Here is a 22,214-nt window from a genome sequence, read left to right as displayed (position 1 = left end):
ATATATCTTCAACTGTGAGACTTCTAAATCTTTTAGCTATTTTTAAAAAAATAATAATTATTTATTTGAGAGAGAGAGAGAGAGAGAGAGAGTGTGTGTGTGTGTGTGTGTGTGCGCGCGCTAGGGGGCAGAAGGAGAGGGAAAGAGAGGATCCTAAGCAGAGTCCCTTCTGAGTGCAGAACCCGGCATGGGGCTTGACCTTAGGACCCTGAGATCAGGACCTGAACTGAAATTAGGAGTTGGAAGCTCAACCTACTGAGCCACCCAGGTGCCCCTAATTTGGGTTGTTTTTCATTTATTGAGTAGTAGAAGTTCTTCATGCATTCTGGATTCGAGTTCTTTGTCAGATAAATGTTTGTGAACATTTGTGGCCTTTGTGGCCTTGGTCATTCATTTTCTTAATGATGGTTTTTGGGGAGAAGTTTTAATTTTGATGAAGTCTAATTAATCACATTTTTCTTTTTTCAAATTGCTTTATGTGATATGCTCTAAGAAACATTCGTCTACATGTAGGGAATGTATTCTTTCATGTATTCTAAAAATTGTGTAGTTTTAGTTTTTTTTTTAAATTTTTTTATAAACATATATTATTAGCCCCAGGGGTACAGGTCTGTGAATCGCCAGGTTTACACACTTCACAGCACTCACCATAGCACATGCCCTCCCCAATGTCCATAACCCCACCACCCTCTCCCTCTCCCTGTCCCCCTCCCCCCAGCAACCCTCAGTTTGTTTTGTGAGATTAAGAGTCTCTTATGGTTTGTCTCCCTCCCAATCCCATCTTGTTTCATTTATTCTTTTCCTACCCCCTAAACCCCCCATGTTGCATCTCCACTTCCTCATATCAGGGAGATCATATGATAGTTGTCTTTCTCCAATTGACTTATTTCACTAAGCATGATACCCTCTAGTTCCATCCACATCGTTGCAAATGGCAAGATTTCATTTCTTTTGACAGCTGCATAGTATTCCATTGTATATATATACCACCTCTTCTTTATCCATTCATCTGTTGATGGACATCTAGGTTCTCTCCATAGTTTGGCTATTGTAGACATTGCTGCTATAAACATTCGGGTGCACATGCCCCTTCGAATCACTACGTTTGTATCTTTAGGGTAAATACCCAGTAGTGCAATCGCTGGGTCTTAGGGTAGCTCTATTTTCAACTTTTTGAGGAACCTCCATGCTGTTTTCCAGAGTGGTTGCATCAGCTTGCATTCCCACCAGCAGTGTAAGAGGGTTCCCCTTTCTCCACATCCTCGCCAGCATCTGTCGTTTCCTGACTTATTAATTTTAGCCATTCTGACTGGTGTGAGGTGGTATCTCATTGTGGTTTTGATTTGTATTTCCCTGATGCTGAGTGATGTTGTGTAGTTTAAGCTTTTATGTTCAGGTTTATATACCATCTCAAATTGATTTTTGCATAGGTTTTGAGGCAGGGATTGGGGCTTTATTTTATTTTTTTTTTCCATGTGGATATTCAGTTTCCTCTTTCACATTGGATTGCATTGGCACCTTTCTCAGAAGTTAAATGATTGTGTGGGTCTATTTGGGGGCTCTGATTTGGTTGCATTGTTGTTCTTTTTTGGGGGGCTATCTTAGACTGTGGTCTTGATTACTATGGTATTATAGTAAGTCTTATTACCAGTTATTTGTAAGTCCTCCAACTTGGTTCTTTTTTTTTTTTAAGATAGATTTTGCTATTCTGTGTCATTTAAATTTCATATAAATTTTGAATCCAATTGTCAATTCCTATGAAGAGGGCTGATGATATTTTGATTTAGATTCTATTAAACCCATTGATAAGTTTGGGGAGAATTGATAAAATCTTAATCGTCTTTGAGTCTCTGAACATCATATAAATATTTAATTTTTTTCTTCAATCTTTTGTAGTTTAGTGTGCTATTAACTGAATATTTATGTCCCCCCAAATTTACATGTCAAAGTCCTAATCCCTGTTGTTTTAGGTTAGTTCACAAAATTGCCCAATTTCAAGGAAAAGGGGAAATGTTCTTATGGGAGAGTAACAATATTCTGTAAGATCATATGACACCAGAAGTTGTGTTGTGACTATATTTGGAAACACAGTTTACCACAGTTCTACTAGTATTTTAGTAGATTCATTAGAATTGTCTAAACATTCATGTTATCTGCAAGCGGAGATATTTTTACATTTATAATAATTCTTATGCATTTTATTTTTCTTATTTTATTGAAATGACTAGGATCTCCAGCACTATGAGTGGAGTAAGAGTAAGCATCCTTTCCTGTTCCCAGAGGTGTTTTGATATTTCACATTTAATATGATATTAACTATAGTTTCTCATATATGTTCTTTACTAAATTGATTTTCTGAATTTACCTAGAGTATTAATCATGAATAGGTGTTAAATTTTGTCAAGTACTTTTTCTGTATCTATTGAGATGATCACATTGTTTTCTTCTTTAACTTATTAATCTGATAAATTGTAATGATTTTTGGATATTGAATAAACCTTGAATTTCTGGCATAAACACCACTTTTTTATGATGTATTATCCTTTTTATAAGCTGCTGGAGTCAGGTTCATAATATTTTGTTAATTTTTTTGTGCCTATGTTCACAATATATATTAGTCTATTATCTTTTTTTTTTTTTTTTTTTGGTAATTATTTTGTCAGTTTTGATGTCAGAGTCATGCTGACCACAGTAAAACAAATTGCAAAATGGTGCTTTTAATCTTACGTACTATGATGCTAGGATTTGCCCTACAACCTACTCTGATTTTATAATCCCTACTCTAAGGAATGTGGGTTTTGGTGTTAAGAATCCTGGCCTTGATGTTATGCCTAGCACACACTAGGGATTTAAGAAATATTTTTTTAAATCATTGAGTTAATCAGCATATTAACAAATGAATGCATGGACATATGAGTGGAATTAAGAAATAACCAAATGCTTACTCCTGCCCTTATTTACATACTCCCAGATGCAACTTGTCTCCTAATTTCCTCCGGACCCATTCTTTCTAGTTGGTGAATGACACCCAGCTTGTACTTTGTTTAAATGACCTCGATTTCATGTTTTAGCTCTACCTATTTTCCTCGCAATTTTGGCTTCTCTACCATCTCTTTGCATTTGGAATCACACTGACATCATGCATAGTTACTTTTGTTTTTTATTACTTCAGTGCCCCATCCCTGTCATCTCTCTCCAGAAATTCAGATCTCAGTCATTAGTCCTGAATTTTGTGCTTGAACTTGTCCAAACAATGAAAACTAGATCTTTTCCTGACACTTTCTGAATTCCTTTCTTCAGTCCAACTTCTGTCATAATGACCACATTTCTTCCAACTAGCCTCATTCCAGTTGTAGAATTTGATGTTCAAGATACTCCCTACTGCTGGCTCTGTTCTTGGGTCTGTTGCTTTCTCTTGCTTACTCTTTAACATGCTCTACTTACTATCCCTACTGGGTTTTTTGGTTTGTTTTTTGTGTTTTTTTGGTTTTTGTTTTTTGTTTGTAACATGTGATATAACAAATGGATATAATATGGTTGGATATAATATGCATAATATATGTTAGTCTCCAGATTCTTTTTCTTAATCCCTGGGGTAGTGTTCTTCTTCACAAGAAGAGTGCAGTGCTCATGCTTTTCGATAGTAATTTCAGCTAGACAAAGATTTTTAAATACTTTCATTTCCTATCTGGATCATTTCTGGATCAGTGTTTTGCAAGCATTTAAAAATTTTTTTTTTTTTTTTTTTTTTTTAGATTTTATTGATTTATTTGACAGAGAGAGACACAGCAATACAGGGAGTGCAAGCAGGGGGAGTGGGTGAGGGAGAAGCAGGCTTCCTGCTGAGCAGGGAGTCCAACGGATGTGGAGCTCTAACCCAGGACCTGAGTCGAAGGCAGATGCTCAACCAACTAAGCCACCCAGGTGCCTCTAAAAATATTAATATACAATAAGAAATTCAACACTAAGATATTATATGCCTATATGCTTACCATTACTAATATATTCTAGTCCATTCTGTTTTATCCCATTCTTCTATTTAAATAATGCTTGTTGCTTCCTCTATTGGTTTCTATGTTTTATTAAACATGTTAGGTTCTTGGACTGCATAAAAATGTGGCATTCCTGAAATTTCTTTCAAAAGCAATTTCTGGCCTTATTAGCTTTTGGTCACAATGTTCTTCACTTACGAAAGTTAAAAACAAAACAGTGTCTGAGTGTGGAAAATATTTTGTACATCATAGATTTTTTTTTAATTATTTTCCCACTGATTTGCTATTTAATGCCTCTCCCCGTCTTGTGGAGCATAATACCTGATCCTTTTCAGGTTTTCATTGATTTTTAAAAATTTGAATTCCTCGTTAGCCAGTCTGAAATGTAGTAGCCCCTGTAAGTCAAAGGAATGGGAAATATTTTGAAAGAGGGCAAGACTAGGTACTTCTGTCATATTGACAACAATTTTCATTAGTTGGGTCCTTTTTTGTGTGTGATTTTGAACACTCTGGAAGTGATTTTTCCCCAATGGTGTTCTATAGAGTGGTAAAAGTAGCACTTCAAAAAAGATGTCCCATGATATGGTTCCCTTGGAAAACTCAGTTTTAAATAAAGTTCCTTTTTAGCGAAGAGACTTATCCACGTTTTCTAAATCTCTGGTTCAGTTTGTCTTGGGAGATCATCTTCTAAATACAGTTGTAAAAGATACATTGAGAGAGAATACATTGAACTAGAAGCTAGAAGAGGACAGTTCTCATCACAGCTCTGTGCCCTTTGAGCAGAACATCTGACCATTGAATTATAACATCTATAAAGTTTAAAAAACAATAAATAATTACTAAACTCGATTATGGTTTTATTAATCTAAGATGTGAAGTGTTTAAGAAGTTTCCAAAAGGAATTTGGAAACAAAGTGTTGCTGATGTGCTGGGGTCCAGGGCTTTACTTGTAATAATGTCTCATCTGCTGTGGCTTCTCACTCTCAGCGTCCTTACTGAACAGTCATAGATCTGTTCTGTTTGTAATGAAAACTTTGCATATGGCTTAATTTTCATTTCAAACTCAATGAAACCTCCTACTTATAGTGGTTTGGGGTTGGAGCCACAGACACCTAATTTGCAGGCACCCAGTCCTAGTTGCAAACTTGAACAGGCAAAAAACATACCCATCCAAGATTTGCTGTTATTTCCATTTTCTTAGCCAGACCTTGAGATTTCATATCTAAAATTCAGACTGGAAATTTGAAGTGAAAGATTAGGTTTTCATAGATGAGTCTTCTGTATCCTAAGTTGAAACAAAAGAATACAATAGTAATTGGAGGAGGAATAGTGATTTTTAGAGTAATTTTTAACTATTTGGGTTAAGTCTTAGATATTATTCTTGGATAATTCATTTTAGTAACTAAAAATCATAGCTGTTCTGAATAATGTAGTAAGCACAAATGAATTCTCTTGAATCCGGGAAGGGAGAAACTAGTATAACTTTAATTGTATATTCAAATATTAGGTGTGAAAAATGCCCTTTCTAGCTCATCTTACAAACATTGTCTAATAATTTTATAATAGAGGTTTCAAATGTTGATAATATTTTAATAAAGATCTAGTAAGCCATAAAACCAGATTCTAGAATTTATGTCATTTTAAAACAACTACTTCAGAACGTTTAATTAAAGAAACTCATTTTTTTAGAGCATGTTTCTGAAATATCTATCCTGTTTGGCTTTAAATCCCCAACATATATGTTCTGCCTGAGAGGTCTATGTTTGAGTAGAGTTTTTTGGTTAGGAACTTTATATTGAAATTTTTTAAAAGTCTTAAATTTCATGACTTACTGAAAGTCCTTTTTCCTTCTCTTCTTCCTTTTTGCCTGCCTTAGGCTTCTTTATGTTTTTTAAAAAAAAAGGTTAGCTAAACTTTTTTAGTTTAGAGTACCTTTAGCCTTTAGAAAAGTGAGAAAAATTAAGTATAGAGTTTCCATGTACTCTACCCTCCAATTCCCCTATTATTAACATTTACCTTAGTACATTTGTCACAATTAGTGAACTGTTACTGAAACATTGTTTTTAACCAACTCTGTACTTCTGTAGTCAGAGTTCCTTAGAATTTAATGTCCTCTTTCTTTTGTTCGTTCGTTTGTTCTTTCTTTCTTTCCTGTTCCTGAATCCTATCCAAGATACCACATTGCATTCAGTATTCACGGCTTCTTAGGCTCTTCTTTACTGTGACGATTTCTTAGACCTTCTTCAGGTTTCCTCACCTTGACACTGTTCAGGAGTATTGGTCAAGTATTTTGTAGATTGCCCCTCAGTGTGTGGGTGTGTGTGTGTGTGTGTGTGTGTGTGCTTTCCTTATGATTAGACTAGGATTATGAATTTTTTGGAGGAAGACAACAAAGGTAAAATGACATTGTCATTATAATATATCAGGGGTACATAATACCAGCATGACTTAATCACTGTTCGTGTTAACCTTGATTGCCTGCCTGAAGTAGTTTTGGTCACCTTTCTCCACTATAAAGTTACTCCTCTTTTCTCCTTTTCTGTACCAAGTTCTTTGGAAAGAAATCACTTTGTGTAGCTCACACTTAAGGAACTGGGGATATGGCGTCTTTTTAAGAAATAATGTACAGGTAACCTAGGATGTAATGGTGACATATAGATTTATATTGCCCTTTAGAGTTGACACAGTGAATTTGTTTATATATAACCTAGTCACCAATCCAATGTAGTAGGCATGGGCCAAATCATAGAGGTAAGAATAACTGATAAATCATCAAGTAGATACAAAAAAATATATATTGTTTCTTTCAAGAAAATCCATTGAATGGCAGCTGGTTGGCTTCAGGCTTCCCAGAATATTCCATTGTTTCTTGCTCTTATCCTGTATCTTTTTCAAACTGTTCCTTAGAAGTCATTGTTTACATGTCTGGTCATCACCCCAGAATCAACATTTGGGGTGAAGACCATCATATTGTCCATTCTGTCCCTTCTACCATTTTATTGCATCTCTCTCCCTCTCTCTCTTTCAATCACACACACACACACACACAATCCTTGTTTAACAAAAAAGAAAAACAAACAAAAAATCTCTTTGTCCAAATTCTCCTGATTCTGCCAAAAGAATTACCCTTTCCTCTGTTACTGAGACTGGATTCTATAAGATCATCTTGATGTAATTCCTTTATCTAATTCCCATATCTTCTTCTTCAAAATGTCATTCATTTCTTTGTTCTTGAAACTGGAGCCCTAGTCATGCTTCTGTTTCTTCATGCCTGGACTTGTATGGAGTTCTTTCAACTGTTCTCTTTTTACAGCAATTCTTTCTTGCAGTTGTCCTTAAATGGCAATTTTTTTGCCCCATTTTTGCCCCATTTCCCTGGGAAAAATTCTCTGAATCTCTACATGTCTTCTGGATTCAACATAGCAGACACAACCTAACTTTACACTACTCTGTGGCAAGCATGAATGGTTCTCATCAGAGTAAAATCATGGCCCTAGATGTGAGCTTGTTGTTCCCCCTTCCTTGAATGATCTCCGTATGTCTCCCTGGCCCCCATTTATTCAGATCGTAGACATCCTTCAAGGGTCAGTTTAATTTTCTCTCTTTTTATTGAAGTGCCTCTCAATAAAATCTTGGGTTCAGAGCAAGCTGAGGTCAGTAGATGCTGGGGCAAAAATAAGCTAGCTATCTGATTCATCTGATACTGTCTTACAATGAGGCATAGCCTCTGGTTTCTCATTCCTTTGTATTCCCTACACACATAATCTAATGATGGACATATAATAGATGGCACAATAAATGCTTCATGTTGATTGATTATGAAGTTTCTTTTCTCTTTAGGGAAGTGGCCATTGAAGCTTGGCTGCTTTCCTCTTTGCGTTTGTGTGCCAGCATTAAACATTAATTAGGCCATGTATTCCAATTTTCAAATATAACGCTTTCTGAAAAATCAAATCTTCCTAAAGTGTTTTCTCAAATTTTAACTACACTCTACTGGCTATCTTCCAAACTTGAGACATTTTTCTTCTTTTGGAAGCTTTCTATACAAAGTGGATTTTTAAATTTTCTTTTAAAATTATAGACTTATATAGCAATTATGGTTTTGTTGACGATATAGAAAACTCCAACAAGACGGAAGAGTTGAATAGAGAGCCAGTTTTCCTCTACCAAAAATGGAAAAAATGATATGTGGAGCATTTATATTTGTTTTCCTCCTGTGGAAAATTTAAACAATTATTTTTAAGGTCATTTTAGAAACAGTTCCAAGTGAATGCAATAAAAGGCCTCCCTGGTGACTTGGAGTGGTTTCCAAATCAGTCCCATCAAAGGAGATCTTAGAAGCTTCAGAACAAACTCTCAGAATGCCTCTGTCCTCTGCTTTCCAATAAGAGTGAAACAGGATAAATTAGAGAGTGAAAGTGGCTCTGGAGAGTTGTTTGCTAAACATTAAAACAATTCAGGATAGTGAACTGAAGGAAATTATTATTTTTATCATCAAAGTTTATTTCAATAGAGGCTTTAAATGGAAGCATAATTGCTTTAGAAAGTGCCTGGGGGTGTTAGTGAGTGGGCATCGGAGGCCTGGAACAGTAAATTAATTCAATCAGCAAAGGGAGAGGCACCCGGCCTATCAGCTCTGTAGGGATAGCCCATTCATTCATTATCTATGAAATATAACTGCTTCCATGCAGCTGAAACCCAAAATATCCACTTACATTACCAAAGGTTGGTATACATCATTAAAGCCAAGGGGAAAAGGGAGTTTTGTATATCTTTAATCATTATATAAAATGAACTTCTTGAAGGCCACTGGTAGATATTATACTCATACCGAAATCAGTGTTGTTTTTAGGAGACTGTATTTTGCTGAAAAGTTGGGATAAATATTCCTCTCTCACCAATCATTATTTTGCCAAGACTGATAAAGCCATGCTTATTATAGTCTTAGATATAGTCTTAGATGATTTCATTTTACAAATGAAGTTCTAAAAGAGGCAAAACTAGTGAAGGTAGAGATACAGCCACATCCAAAAGTCATTATTAAAACTTAGTTTCTCTTGTGTCTCTCTTTGTCCTTTTCTCCTTCTGTTTGTTATCTTTCTTTCTTTGAAGACGCTTTGCCTTTCTGTTTGGGAACTGGCCGAATTAAATTAAAGATGCAGCCTTGTTTGAGGAGAGACGTTAAGCATTGTTTACAGGAAGCCTATCCTGAGGAACTTGTCTGAGCAAGAGGAAGGACCCTCGTGGTCTACTGTCCCCTGAGAGCTTCCTTAGGTGGTCAGAATTGGAGATCAGTAGTCCAGGTGAGGCATTCTTAAGAACGAAAACTTTTGAAGAATTGCTCTTTTGATTCACAGACCCGTTTTTGTGGTTGGAAATCGATAACTTCCGAAGGAAGGAAAGATGATTTTAAACTTTTAACTCATTGAAAATCTTGCTCTATTTCTCTTTTTTAAGGAAATGAGAATAGTGTGGCATGTTTTTATAGTAACATTTCGAAGGTCATGGTGTGAAACATCAGTAAAGATTTTAGATAAAATATACCAAATTTACAACTTGAAAAAAAAAGAAAATAAGAAAACACTAATTAAAAAGAATAATCCTATGTAATGTCAATCCTAAGTAATATTAATAGGTAACTTCTTTTATGCATTAAAAATGCTTTCACATGTGTTTTACCAATTGATCTCAGTTAATCCTTTCAGCGGACCTTAATTTATCACATACCATTAGCTAAGTGAGGTCATATTCTCTGAGGAATGGGGCTGGCCAGTTGAAATAAAGGGAAGTTGGAGGAGTGAGATATTGTTTCCTATTTCTGAGTCATGGGGAAATTTTTCTTTCCTTCTTATTTTTTACTTCCTTTCTTATGGTTTCCTAGAGTCTGATGTCTGGGGCAAAGGGAAATTGTTATTATTCAGGGACAAAATTATTATCTGGTTAGAAATTATACCTTAAATACAAAAAAGCTAGTCGAACCAATAAGTGATTTTTTTTTAGTGTGTTATAAGTACTAGTTCAATATAAAAAAATCAATTGTAGTTCTATATATTTCCATCAAACAATTAGACATTGAAATTTAATAATATTAAAAATAACATCAACAATAAGAAATACTTAGAGATCAGTTTTAGGAAAATAAACATTTTTAAATATTTTAAAATATTAAAATATGCAAGAATAATAAAGTGTTTAAAGAATGTTTAAAGAAAAACAGTTGTTGAAGAATTTGAATTATTTTTCAAAATAATTTTGTTCTCATCACGTATCCTTCAAGATAATAGATTTTATAAGAATGCGTTAAGAAGGTATACTTGTGTTTTTACATATACAGTGACTAAAATTTACATGAAACCTGTTGAAATAATTGTTATAGCTTCTAACCTTTTTCATAAGCATTGAGGTTTTTTGAGATCTATTTACAGTATGAATTTTAGGTACAATATTACATCTGCAGTGTTATTATTGAAAAGCTCCTTCCTTAATTATCTTCTGCTATATGAAGCTTAGTGATATTAGTAATTTAACTAATTCTGTTTCTTTTTATATTGCACATCCGAACATGTCAAAACAATAAGAAATCATCTTTAAATCTGATAGCTCAGGGGGTCATAATGAATTCAGTCTTGCCTTGCCTGGCTTGCTGAGACATTTCTTGGTCTCAAACCACTAGCAACATAGTGAACTTCACTGAAGAAATATTCATAGAGCCAAAATAAGAAAATTCTCATGAAATTTCATTGACAGTTAAACAATGAAGATTTCGAAGGACTTATACATTACAAGCATATGTTATTTTACCTCTGTCCTACAGTTGTGTGTTCAGAAAGTAATGCTAGCGCCCTGGAGTGGATGGAATTACAAACCACAAGCAGAAAGAGTGTGGAATCCTTGGATCATTCTTCTTCAACCAAGGACAAACTATATGACATATTAAAGACTTTGGAACCAGTTTGTCATGTGTTTATGTAAGATGTATAAGCACTACTACAAGCCTGCTTGAACCAAAGAAAATGTTAATAAAGTACTTCGCAGATAACAATATTGAGAAGCAGGACTATAGGAAATAGTCCCTTTGAGAGAAGGTCGTGTGTTTCCAGAAACCAGTTGAAGTAACCAAATTCAAGTGCTTTAAGTGACCAAATATACTTGATACCTGCCGAAAGATCCTTCCATCATTGAATTCTAGGGCAGGTGCTGAAACTGTGGTGAGAGTAATGAGAGTAGAAAAAGCAAATAGAAATTAAGAGATTTGAGAGAAATTGTTCCATTGTCACATTGCTAGAGCCAAAATGAAGAATACATGTTTTTTTCCTCAAGAGATTTTGAGAAGTAGCTGTTATGTGAACAAATGTTCGAAAAATGAAATGTTATAAGTAAGAGGCAATTTTGTTTCCTTCTGAAAATATTTAGAATGTATCTCCAAGCTTCAGTTTATAAGATTATGAAAATATAATTGTGTCATCACAACTGACAAAATCTTTAATTATAGGAACTGAAAAGGAGATATTAGTTTAGCTACTTTCTACTGAAGAGGAAGAAAGGCTTAATTTTATGGCAGTATTTATTTATTTAGGCCTGTTTTCCATAAGGAAGAATTATGTATTCTTCCACATTAATTTACTCATTCTGTTATATACTTATGCTAGTTGAACAGATGACAGGTATTTATTTCATTTTTTGGATTACAGTTCAACACTATTATTCATTATTGTATTGCTTTGATTTTTTAACTTTGGCCATGGGGCATTACTTCATGCTGATGCTGTGTATGACCTTATCTTCCTTCTTCCTCCCAGCCCCCCGAACTCATTTTGAAATAACACTTAAAATACAAAATTAAAGTGTTACTTGGTCTTATTAACAAACTCATTTATTAGTGCTTAGAGCCATATTATATCTTATTTAGGATTATCTACATTGACAACCATGTTATCTGCAAATAGAGACATCTTTATTTCTTCATTTTTGTCTGTTTGCTTTATATTACTTTTTCTGGCTTTGTTGAACTAGCTAAGTATGATGTTGAATAGAAATGATGACAGAGGCACCTTTGCCTTGTTTTGTCAGTTAATAGGAAAGCATTGTCTTTCACTATTACATACGAGTCCAGCTCTGGGTTTTTTGTAGATACCCTTTGCCAGGTTAAGGAACTTCCTTTCTCTTCCTCGTTTTCAGAGAGCACTTTTTCATCAATGGATGTTGAATTTTATCAGAAGCTTATTTTGTTTTGTTTCTTTTGAGATGATCATCTGTATTTTCTCCTTTATTCTGTCAGTGTAATGAATTACATTAATTCATTTTTAAATGTTGAAACATCTTTGTCTTCCTGGAATAAATGCCACTTGATTAGGCTATATTACTTTTCTATATATTGCTGGATCCAATTTATCAATATGTTTTTGAGGATTTTTTTGTCTATATTCATGAGACATATTAATTTAAAATTTATAATTTTCTTCTCTTATGTTCTTCTGATTTTAATTTTCAGATAAAAGTGTCCTCATAAAATGAGTTGGAAAGTGTTCTCTACCTTTGTATTTTATGGAATAGGTTGAATAGAAATGATATTTCTTCTTTAAATGTTTGATGGAATTCAGCAGTAAAATCATATTGGCTTTGAGGTGTGTGCATGTTTTGTGTGTGTGTGTGTGTGTGTGTGTGTTATTTGGAAAGTTTTAAACTTTGAGTTTATTTTTTTTTAATAGATAGACATAGGACCATTCAAGTTATCTATTCTGAGTCATTGGTAGTCTTGGGAATTTGTGTCTGTCAAGGAATGTTCTCTTGTTCTGAGTTGTAGAATATTTGGGCATAAAATTGTTGTATTATTTCTTTCATGGATGTGGGACCTGTAGGGGATATTCTATTATTGGATGAAATGCTCTATAAATATAAATTATAATTGATATCATAATTGGTTGGTAGTGTTGTTCAGGTCTACGTTCTTATTTTCTGTCTACTTGTTCTAGTAATTACTAGGATAGGTTGCAAATTCTAACTATACTTTTAGATTTGTCTGTTTCTCACTTGAGTTCTATCAGATTTTGTGGCATGTGTTTGAAGCTCTGTTACTAGATGTATATGCATTTAGGAATCATATCTTTTTGGAGAATTGATCCCTTTATAATTATATAATATTCCTCTTATCCTTAACATTTCTTATTCTTATGTTGTTTGTTATTAATATAGCTGCTCACACTTTTTATCCGTTAATATTCACGTGGTATATTATTAGCCATTATTTTACTTTATACTTGTGTGTTTTTATATGTGAAGTTAGTTTCTTGTAGACAGCATAGAGTTGGATCTTGCTTTTATGTGCAATCTGATAATCTTCTTTAATTGGTATGTTTAGTGAATTCAAATTTAATATAAATATTTATATGGTTGAATCAGATCTGCCATCTTGTTGGCTATTTTCCATTTGTTCTTTGTTCTTTGTTTCTTATTTCTCTTTTTCTGCTCAGTTTGAGGTTATTTGAACATTTCTAAGTTTCATATTTATCCTTTTCTACTTACTTTTGATTTGCATTTTTTTTAAAGGTCTGAACAACTGTAGAAAATAGATTAAGACAAATAAGTATACCTCAGGGTCCTGTGAAATTCTTCCAAAGATCTAACATTCATGTCATCATGAGCTTGAAAGAGAAGAGAAAGAAGGCAGAGCTGAAAAAACTGGAAGGAATAGTGGCTGAAAATTCCCCAAATTTGGTGACAGATATGTCTATATTTTCAAGAAGTTGAGTGAACCTCAACCATGATATGGAAATAAAACTGTATGTAAACATGGCATAGTTAAACTTTTGATTAAAACAGACTAAAAAAATTCCTGAAAGCAGCCAGAGAAAAAAGACATCTTAAATGGAGGGCAAAAACTATTCAAGCGACAAAGGATTTCTCATCAGAAACCACAGAGATTAGAAGAAACTGACAAAATATTCTCAAATGCTGAAATAAAGCAACGGCCAACTCAGAATCCTCTGTCCAGCAAAAATAACCTTAGGAATAGAGGGGAAATCAACACATTATCAAGTAGAGGAAAATTAAGAGAACTTATTATTACTAGACGTACTCTTAAAAAAGAAAAAAAAAAAAAAGACTACAGGAAGTTTCCTAAACAGAGAGGAAAGAATAAAAAAAAAAAATAAACTTTGGCACCTGAGGAAGGAAGGGAAAACACACTAGGCAATATTCAGAAGATGTGATAATTTGGCAAAACTGGGTACATGATGTGTGGGATCTTTGTCTTATGTCTTACAATTACATGTGAATCTACAATGGTCTCAAAATAAATGGTTAATTTGGAAAAAACTCATTGTAAAAGAGGCAGGGGCATCCTTTTTAGCTCACTGTATCCTAGAGTTGAAACTGCAATTCTAGGAAGGCTTACTATTATTATTACTATTATTATCATGGGATTGGAAGGAAGGAAATCCCTAAGGAGTTGATACAGCCTCTATTGATTTTACACATTAATTATAGTTTAGACAATGTCTTAGAAGTCACGTTTACCAACTTTTTTTCATATTTCAAATTTAAATGTTCCTCTCTCTCCCTCTACTCACCCTCGCCTCTGCCCACCACAGGCCCAGGGTTGCAAAGCTACTCTCCTCTTTTTCCCTACCATCACAGTGAAAATTCCAGAGATATGTAAATGTCTGTAGTGGTTGCCTCCACTTACTCACCTCTGACTCTTAACCTCTTTCTATTCCAGTCTAATTTTTGACCTCAGCACCACAGCGAAACTTCTGTTGAATAGATCACCAAACAGACACATGTCACTACTCTCACAGTGTTTTAACTTTATTTTAATTCACCCATCAGCAACATTTAACAATGCCATTTACTCCCTTCTTGAAATTATTATTATTATTATTATTATTACTATTACTATTATTTTGCATTTCTTTTCATGATAAACTTCCTGTTCCCTTATTATATCTCTGACAGCTCTTTTTTAAGTCCTTAAAATCCAGGTTTTTTGTTTTTTTTTTCCCTGGTCAGTCTTTAAATGTTGGTATTTCCTAGGGTTCTTTTTTTTTTTTCTTCCAATTTTTTAAATTTAATTTTTAAATTTTTCAATAAACATATAATGTATTTTTATCCCCAGGGGTACAGGTCTGTGAATCGCCAGGTTTACACATTTCACAGCACTCACCATAGCACATACCCTCCTCAATGTCCATATCCCCACCACCTCCTAGGGTTCTTTTTATGATCCTCTTCTTTCACAGGATTGGTGATAACTTTATTATCATTTATATGCTAATGATTTTGAAGTATAATTTCTTATCTGTAGTTTGGATCCTGTAACAAAATATTTAGATATTCCAAGATTTGCAAAGTTAATATGTCTAAAATCAAACTCACCAGCTTTCCCTTTCATATACTTCTCCTGTGTTTCCCAAAAAAGTGAACAGTACTACCATCTGTGTAGTCTTTCAAGTGAGAAGATTAGTGTCATTGCCTTCTTCTTCTTCTCACCCTTTCTCTCAGCATTTACTCTGTCATTGTGTTCTTTCATTTTACTTCCCATCCCTATTGTAATTCCACATATAGGTCCTAATCATCTTTTGTCTGTATTGATACTATAGCTGCTTATTGAGTTTTCCTGTCTGCAGGTTTTTCTCCTCTGTTGTCTCTGATGGGAGATTCATACAAGAATATAGTCCACTATGTGCTTGGAAACATAATTTAAAAAATTAATTCACTCATTCACTCAGTTATCAAATATTTGTTGAGTACTCTTGACCAGTCACTGTGCCAGGCATGGGAGTAGCAGGGTTTCTGCCCTCATTGACTTCATGGATGCAAATGTCATCTCACCAAAGAGGTCTTCCCTGGCCACCTTATCTAGAATGGTACTCCATTTCCAGGTACTTTACTTTCTCTCCCTTCTTGACATATTGTACATTGAATTTTCCCATTTGTTTACTGTTTTCCCCTTCTAAAATATAGACACTGAGAATGCTATAAACTTAAGTCTGTTTTGTTTATTGCTATATCCTAAGGCCGAGACAATGCCTGGTATATGTTATAAATATTTTTTAATAAGGCAATAAATCCTGGTTTGGGGAAAATGAACAAGAATCAAATTTTTAAAAATAGTTATAGATTTCGGGTAGGTATTATGTAGGAAATAGGATGCCCCAGAAGAAAGTAATTTAAGCAGTGATTTACTTTTAGAAAGGTGATTGGTGAGAACTTCATTTAAACTAAGACTTGAACATGAAGAGGGCCCAACCTTTCATATGAATATCATGGGACAGAACATTCTAAGAGGGTGAAGTGATTTGTACTTCTTAATTCCTCAGGTGAGAAAGTGCTTTTGCATGCTCAAGCAGTAAAAAGTCACTGCTGCAGGAGGGTAGAACATTATACAAGATGAGGCTGGTCATGGGAAGAAATTTGGATTTTATTATAGTCATTGATAAAGTGAGGCGCAATAATATTTCTTAGTTGTACACATCCCAAGTATAATTCTTTGTTAAATATAGCCCTTTCCTGCCAAAAGCTCCATGAAAACAAAGGGCACATCTCATTTACTCCGGGTGCTCATGTCTTAAGCAATACCTGTACATGGCTAGCATTTACTGAATAGATCAATTGTGTGAAGGCCTGGATCAACCACATTAACTGCACTCTTCTCATTGCCAACTTTAATAAACACTTCAGCAGGACCTGAATATATAATCTCAACAAATATTCTGTTGAATCTGTAAATATCATTCTCTAAGTTCTTATCAAGGAATCTTTACATAGTTGAAGACTTATTATCTAGAAGGAATAAACTTTTCCTTTTTGTTTGCTTGTTATTTTTTTTTCTGCCCCAGATAAAAATTAGGATTAATAGGTAGAAATTTGCTCTTTGGTGATTTATGTGTTTTCCCTGGTTTCCTTTCATTGGAAGTGTTTAAGCCATGTCTGACTCACAATCTATCAATTATTCTAAAGAAAGAATACTTTCTCCTCAAAAGAATACAACTAAAGTAAATAAATAAAAGAATACAATAAAGAAATGAAAAGAATAAAATAAATAAAAATAACTTCCTATTCAAAAGAAAGAAAGAGTTTGGACTATTGGAGAACACGAACATTCCCTACAAATATCAGATCTGAGTCTTTCATGGCTATTATAAATATCTTTCTAATAACTCAATGATATAAATGATATAATATGTGATATTATATATGATATAAATATCTTTCTAATAACTCAATGAATAAGGTATATATACCTTAAGGTATAAGGTATATCTAAGGTAACTTAGATAAAAGGAAATTTTATCTTGCTTCAGTAGCTCATAACTTAGTGTTTGACCTTGAAAAGATACATTTTTGGCCTCCAGTTACACTTATGTTTTACTTTTGGTCAGTAGAAATATCAGTGAATATTTTTCAAATAAAATAAGAATGCAAATACTTAGCAATAATAACAACAAATTGGAGATGTACTTGAATGTGAAATAGGAGGCATGGAAATTCATTACTAGACCAAAGTTTTTCTTATATGACAATTGAATCCATTTTAATGTATTTAAAATTTTAATGAAAGCATTTAATGCTTTCTTTTGGGAAAGAAGGCTTAAAATTCTGTAGACTATAGTCTTTTGACAGCTCTTATTTAATGGAGTGATAAATCAAGTTACATGTGGTGATGAGTTTCTATTTTCTGATTTAAGAAAGAGTCTGCAGAAATTTTAATTGAAATAACACATGTAAAATAAGTAGATTCATACTTATCTTCTGTATGGAGACCCCAAGATCTACCAGAACCATAGTATTTGGGATTAGCATGACCTTTTATTTTTTCAGTCATAACTATGATTGTTGAATAATTTTTGGTTCTCCTTCCTGACAGAGGAGCTTAAAGCAATTCTGTTCTGATGACTTTGTTGTTAGCTTTGCGTTGTTAGCTTTTTCTATCTCCTCTTTTTGCTACTCTTCTTTTTTCTTATTTCATGTAAATGTTAGTTTTCTAACTGCATATAAAAATAAGCATGACATTAATCACAGCCTAATGAGCAACCTAACTATAAAAAAACCTCACTGAATAAAAATATACTTAGTAGCTTGAACACACCCAAATTTCCATATAAAGTAGGCTTATTTAAATATCACCACAAAGATGTGCTCTTTACAAGCTAAAAATGTCCACAAGGTTGCTGTGGTTTGGTTTATTCTCCTGATTTGAGGCACATTAATGCGTGTGTGAAATATGCCAAAGCTTAGTAGGAATGAATCTCATTAGTATTTAAATACAGGAATTAATTTATGTTGTTATTTATTGGCCAATTATATTAGAAATTATAGTGTTTAACAGAGGACAATCAGGTTTCCAAGAGCTGTAATTTGCCTGCGGTGTTAGAAGACAGATACAATCAATGCTCACAGCAATAGCATCCACTGTGTTTCCCCCCGTCCTCTTCTAAAGATATCTAATTTTATAAATAAGAAATGTTGTGCTAAACTACACTTTCTCAAATGTTGCATTAAGGTTTAATGATCTGGAATACTTTTAAATCCTTCCTCCTCACCACTTGTTTTTCCTTTCCCCTTCTCTGAGGCTGTATGTACAATAACCTGCGTTTGTTGAAAGGTCTCTATTTCATTTAAATTTTTTCACAATGAATTTATAAAATATGTATTGCACTTTTTACTTTGAGGGACTACAGGATGGCAAAATATACAAGTTCTCATTCATCAGAAATCCTATCTCATAAACTTTAAACATAACTGCATTATATATTGATAAGAGCAATGTAAAAATGACCTCTCAATTATGTCTCAGTTCATAGGAGTCCTGCTCACTCTTTAATGTCCTATGCATTTATTAACTCTTTTAAGAATTCTTCTCTGATTTTTCTAGTCAGGAATAATCTCTTTCTCTGTTCAGCTTCCAAAGCATTAGGTTTAGATTTCCCTATGAATTTACCACATTCTGTCTTTTGGTACTGTTTTGAAACAAACCAGAAATTAGGGCTAGTTGTGTATTTGTGGGTAATGGTCATCACGGTAAAGCAGTTCATATCTCTTAAGATTTTGGAAGGTTTCAAAAATAATTGGTTAAGATACAAATATCTACTATCATAGAGCTTTTGCATTTCCAGATTTATTTTTTGTTATTTTGAGTGGTAAAATCAGGGAGAATGGGATGGATTTAAAGGGGAAATTTCCCAGAGTATATGGCACTTTCATGGGAGGGGCAGATGACAGACATGTGTATACAGGCATGGGGAAGGAGGACACCGTAATCACCCAGGGCCTTCTGAAAGGTCTTGAGAGCAATAGGCTCCTAAATGGAGGCAAGAAGTGGGTAATCTAAGTGATAAGAGGATGTTCTAATCATTCTAATCTGACTTTACAATTCAGCCCTGAGTGAATGGAAGGCTTACCTATGTTTTGTGTCTATGGAAGACAGACCAGATAATAAAGCAGGCTTATCTTACTTGAAGGCATGGATATGTTCGTTGGTTGTAAGTTTTCATAAGAAAAACTCTTCTTTGTGTGAGTATACATCAAAATGGGATATTTTTATATTTTATATTTTAAATTCAGATGCCTCTAAGAAAGGAATCATAAACTATTTAGATTGTTTACTGTCTTTATAATTCCTTAACAAGGAGAATAGCATTTAGTTGTCTGATTGTATAAGGAAGAACAAAGTTATAACCCTAAGATAAGAGATTTTTTTCTTCTTTTCTTTTCTTTCTTTCCCTTCCCTTCCCGTTTCATTTCTTTTCTTTTTTTTTCTTTTCTTTTTTCTTTTCTTTTCTTTCTTTTCAGCTGTGCTTTTAGGAAATCACTGTCCAGAGCTAGCAGTAATCATTTAGGCACTATGCGGGTGGGTCACAAACTTAAGGTGATCTTAACTTCAATCCCCCTTTGCCCGTAGGATAATGACAGAGAAAAATGATACTGATGATAGAGCACACCATATTCCTAAGCACACATATACTACTGGTCTATTGATAGGCCAGTAGAAAGGGGGAGTACATTTTGTGTTGACTGTAGTAATTTCAGTACAATGAGCTGATAATCAGCCTGATCACATTGATGGTATTATGTGATGGCATCCTTGGCCTCTATCATCTTATATTTACTTCCCATCCCTTCCTCCCATCTTCCTCTATTTTCCTCTTCTTTTCCTTTGACAAATACTAAATAACTATTAATGTCATGGTCTGAAGTGTGCACGAGAAATACATTGGAAGTCACCCACAGTCCTAGTTTTTGATGAGCAAAAGAGTTGCAACAGTCCATGTCATCCATATCAATGAAACTAGGGGCTGGTTCTTTGAAAGAATTAATAAGATTAATAAACCCCTGGCCAGACATATCAAAAAGAAAAGAGAAAGGACCCAAATTAATAAAATCATGAATGAAAGAGGAGAGATCACAGCCAACACCAAAGAAATACAAACAATTTTAAGAACATATTATGAGCAGCTATACGGCAGCAAATTTGACAATCTAGAAGAAATGGATGCACTCCTAGAGACATATAAACTATCAAAACTGAACCAAGAAGGTATAGAAAACCTGAACAGACCCATAACCAGTAAGGAGATTGAAGCATTCATCAAAAATCTCCCAACAAACAGGAGCCCAGGGCCAGATGGCTTCCCAGGGGAAGTCTACCAAACATTTAAAGAAGAATTAATACCTATTCTCCTGAAACTCTTCCAAAAAAGAGAAATGGAAGGAAAACTTCCAAACTCATTTTATGGGGCCAGCATTACCTTGATCCCAAAACCAAAGACCCCATCAAAAAGGAGAATTACAGACCAATATCCTTGATGAACACAGATGTGAAAAATCTCACCAAAATACTAGCGAATAGCATCCAACAGTACAATAAAAGGATTATTCACCAAGACCAAATAGGATTTATTCCTGGGCTGCAAGTTTGGCTCAACATCTGCAAATCAATCCATGTGATACAACACATTAATAAAAGAAAGAACAAGAACCATATGATCCTTTCAATAGATGCTGAAAAAGCATTTGACAAAGTACAACATCCTTTCTCGATCAAAACTCCACAAAGTGTAGGGAGAAAAGGGAACATATCTCAATATCATCAAAGCCATCTATGAAAAACTCACAGCAAGTATCATTCTCAATGGGGAAAAACTGAGAGATTTTCCCCTTAGATCAGGAATATAGCAGGGATGTCCACTGTCACCTCTGCTATTCAACATAGTAGTAGAAATCCTAGCCTCAGCAGTCAGACAACAAAAAGAAATTAAAGGCATTCGAATCGGCAAAGAAGAAGTCAAACTCTCACTCTTTGCAGATGATATGATACTTTATGTGGAAAACCCAAAAGACTCCACTCCAAAACTACTAGAACTCATATAGGAATTCAGTGAAGTGTCAGGATATAAAATCAATGCACAGAAATCATTTACATTTCTCTACACCAAGAGCAAGACAGAAGAAAGAGAAATTAAGGAGTCGATCCCATTTATAATTGCAGTCAAAACCATAAGATACTTAGGAATAAACCTAACCAAAGAGGCAAAGAATCTGTACATGGAAAACCATAAAGTATTCATGAAAGAAATTGAGGAAGACACAAAGAAATGGAAAAATATTCCATGCTCATGGATTGGAAGAACAAATATTGTGAAAATGTCTATGCTACATAAAGCAATCTACACGTTTAATGTAATCCCAATCAAAACACCATTAATTTTTTTTCAAAGAAATGGAACAAATAATCCTAAAATTTATATGGAACCAGAAAAGACCCCAAGTAGCCTGAGGAATGTTGAAAAAGAAAACCGAAGTTGGTGACATCACAATTCCAGACTTCAAGGTCCATTACAAAGCTGTCATTATCAAGATAGTACAGCACTGGCACAAAAACAGACACATAAATCAATGGAACAGAATAGAGAGCCCAGAAATCGACCCTCAACTCTATGGTCAACTAATCTTCGACAAAGCAGCAAAGAATGTCCAATGGAAAAAAGACAGTCTCTTCAACAAATGGTGTTGGTAAAATTGGACAGCCACATGCAGAAGAATGAAACTGGACCATTTCCTTATGTCACACACAAAAATAGACTCCAAATGGATGAAAGACCTCAATGTGAGAAAGGAATCCATCAAAATCCTTGAGGAGAACACAGTCAGCAACCTCTTCAACCTCCACTGTAGCAACTTCTTCTTAGAAACATCGCCAAAGGCAAGGGAAGCAAGGGCAGAAAT

This window comes from Lontra canadensis, unplaced genomic scaffold (genome assembly GCF_010015895.1).
Source record: "Lontra canadensis isolate GAN:19392208 unplaced genomic scaffold, GSC_riverotter_1.0 scaffold78, whole genome shotgun sequence".
Classification (NCBI taxonomy): Eukaryota; Metazoa; Chordata; class Mammalia; order Carnivora; family Mustelidae; genus Lontra; species Lontra canadensis.
The sequence above is the reverse complement of the archived record's forward strand: the minus strand, read 5'-3'. Positions refer to the sequence as shown.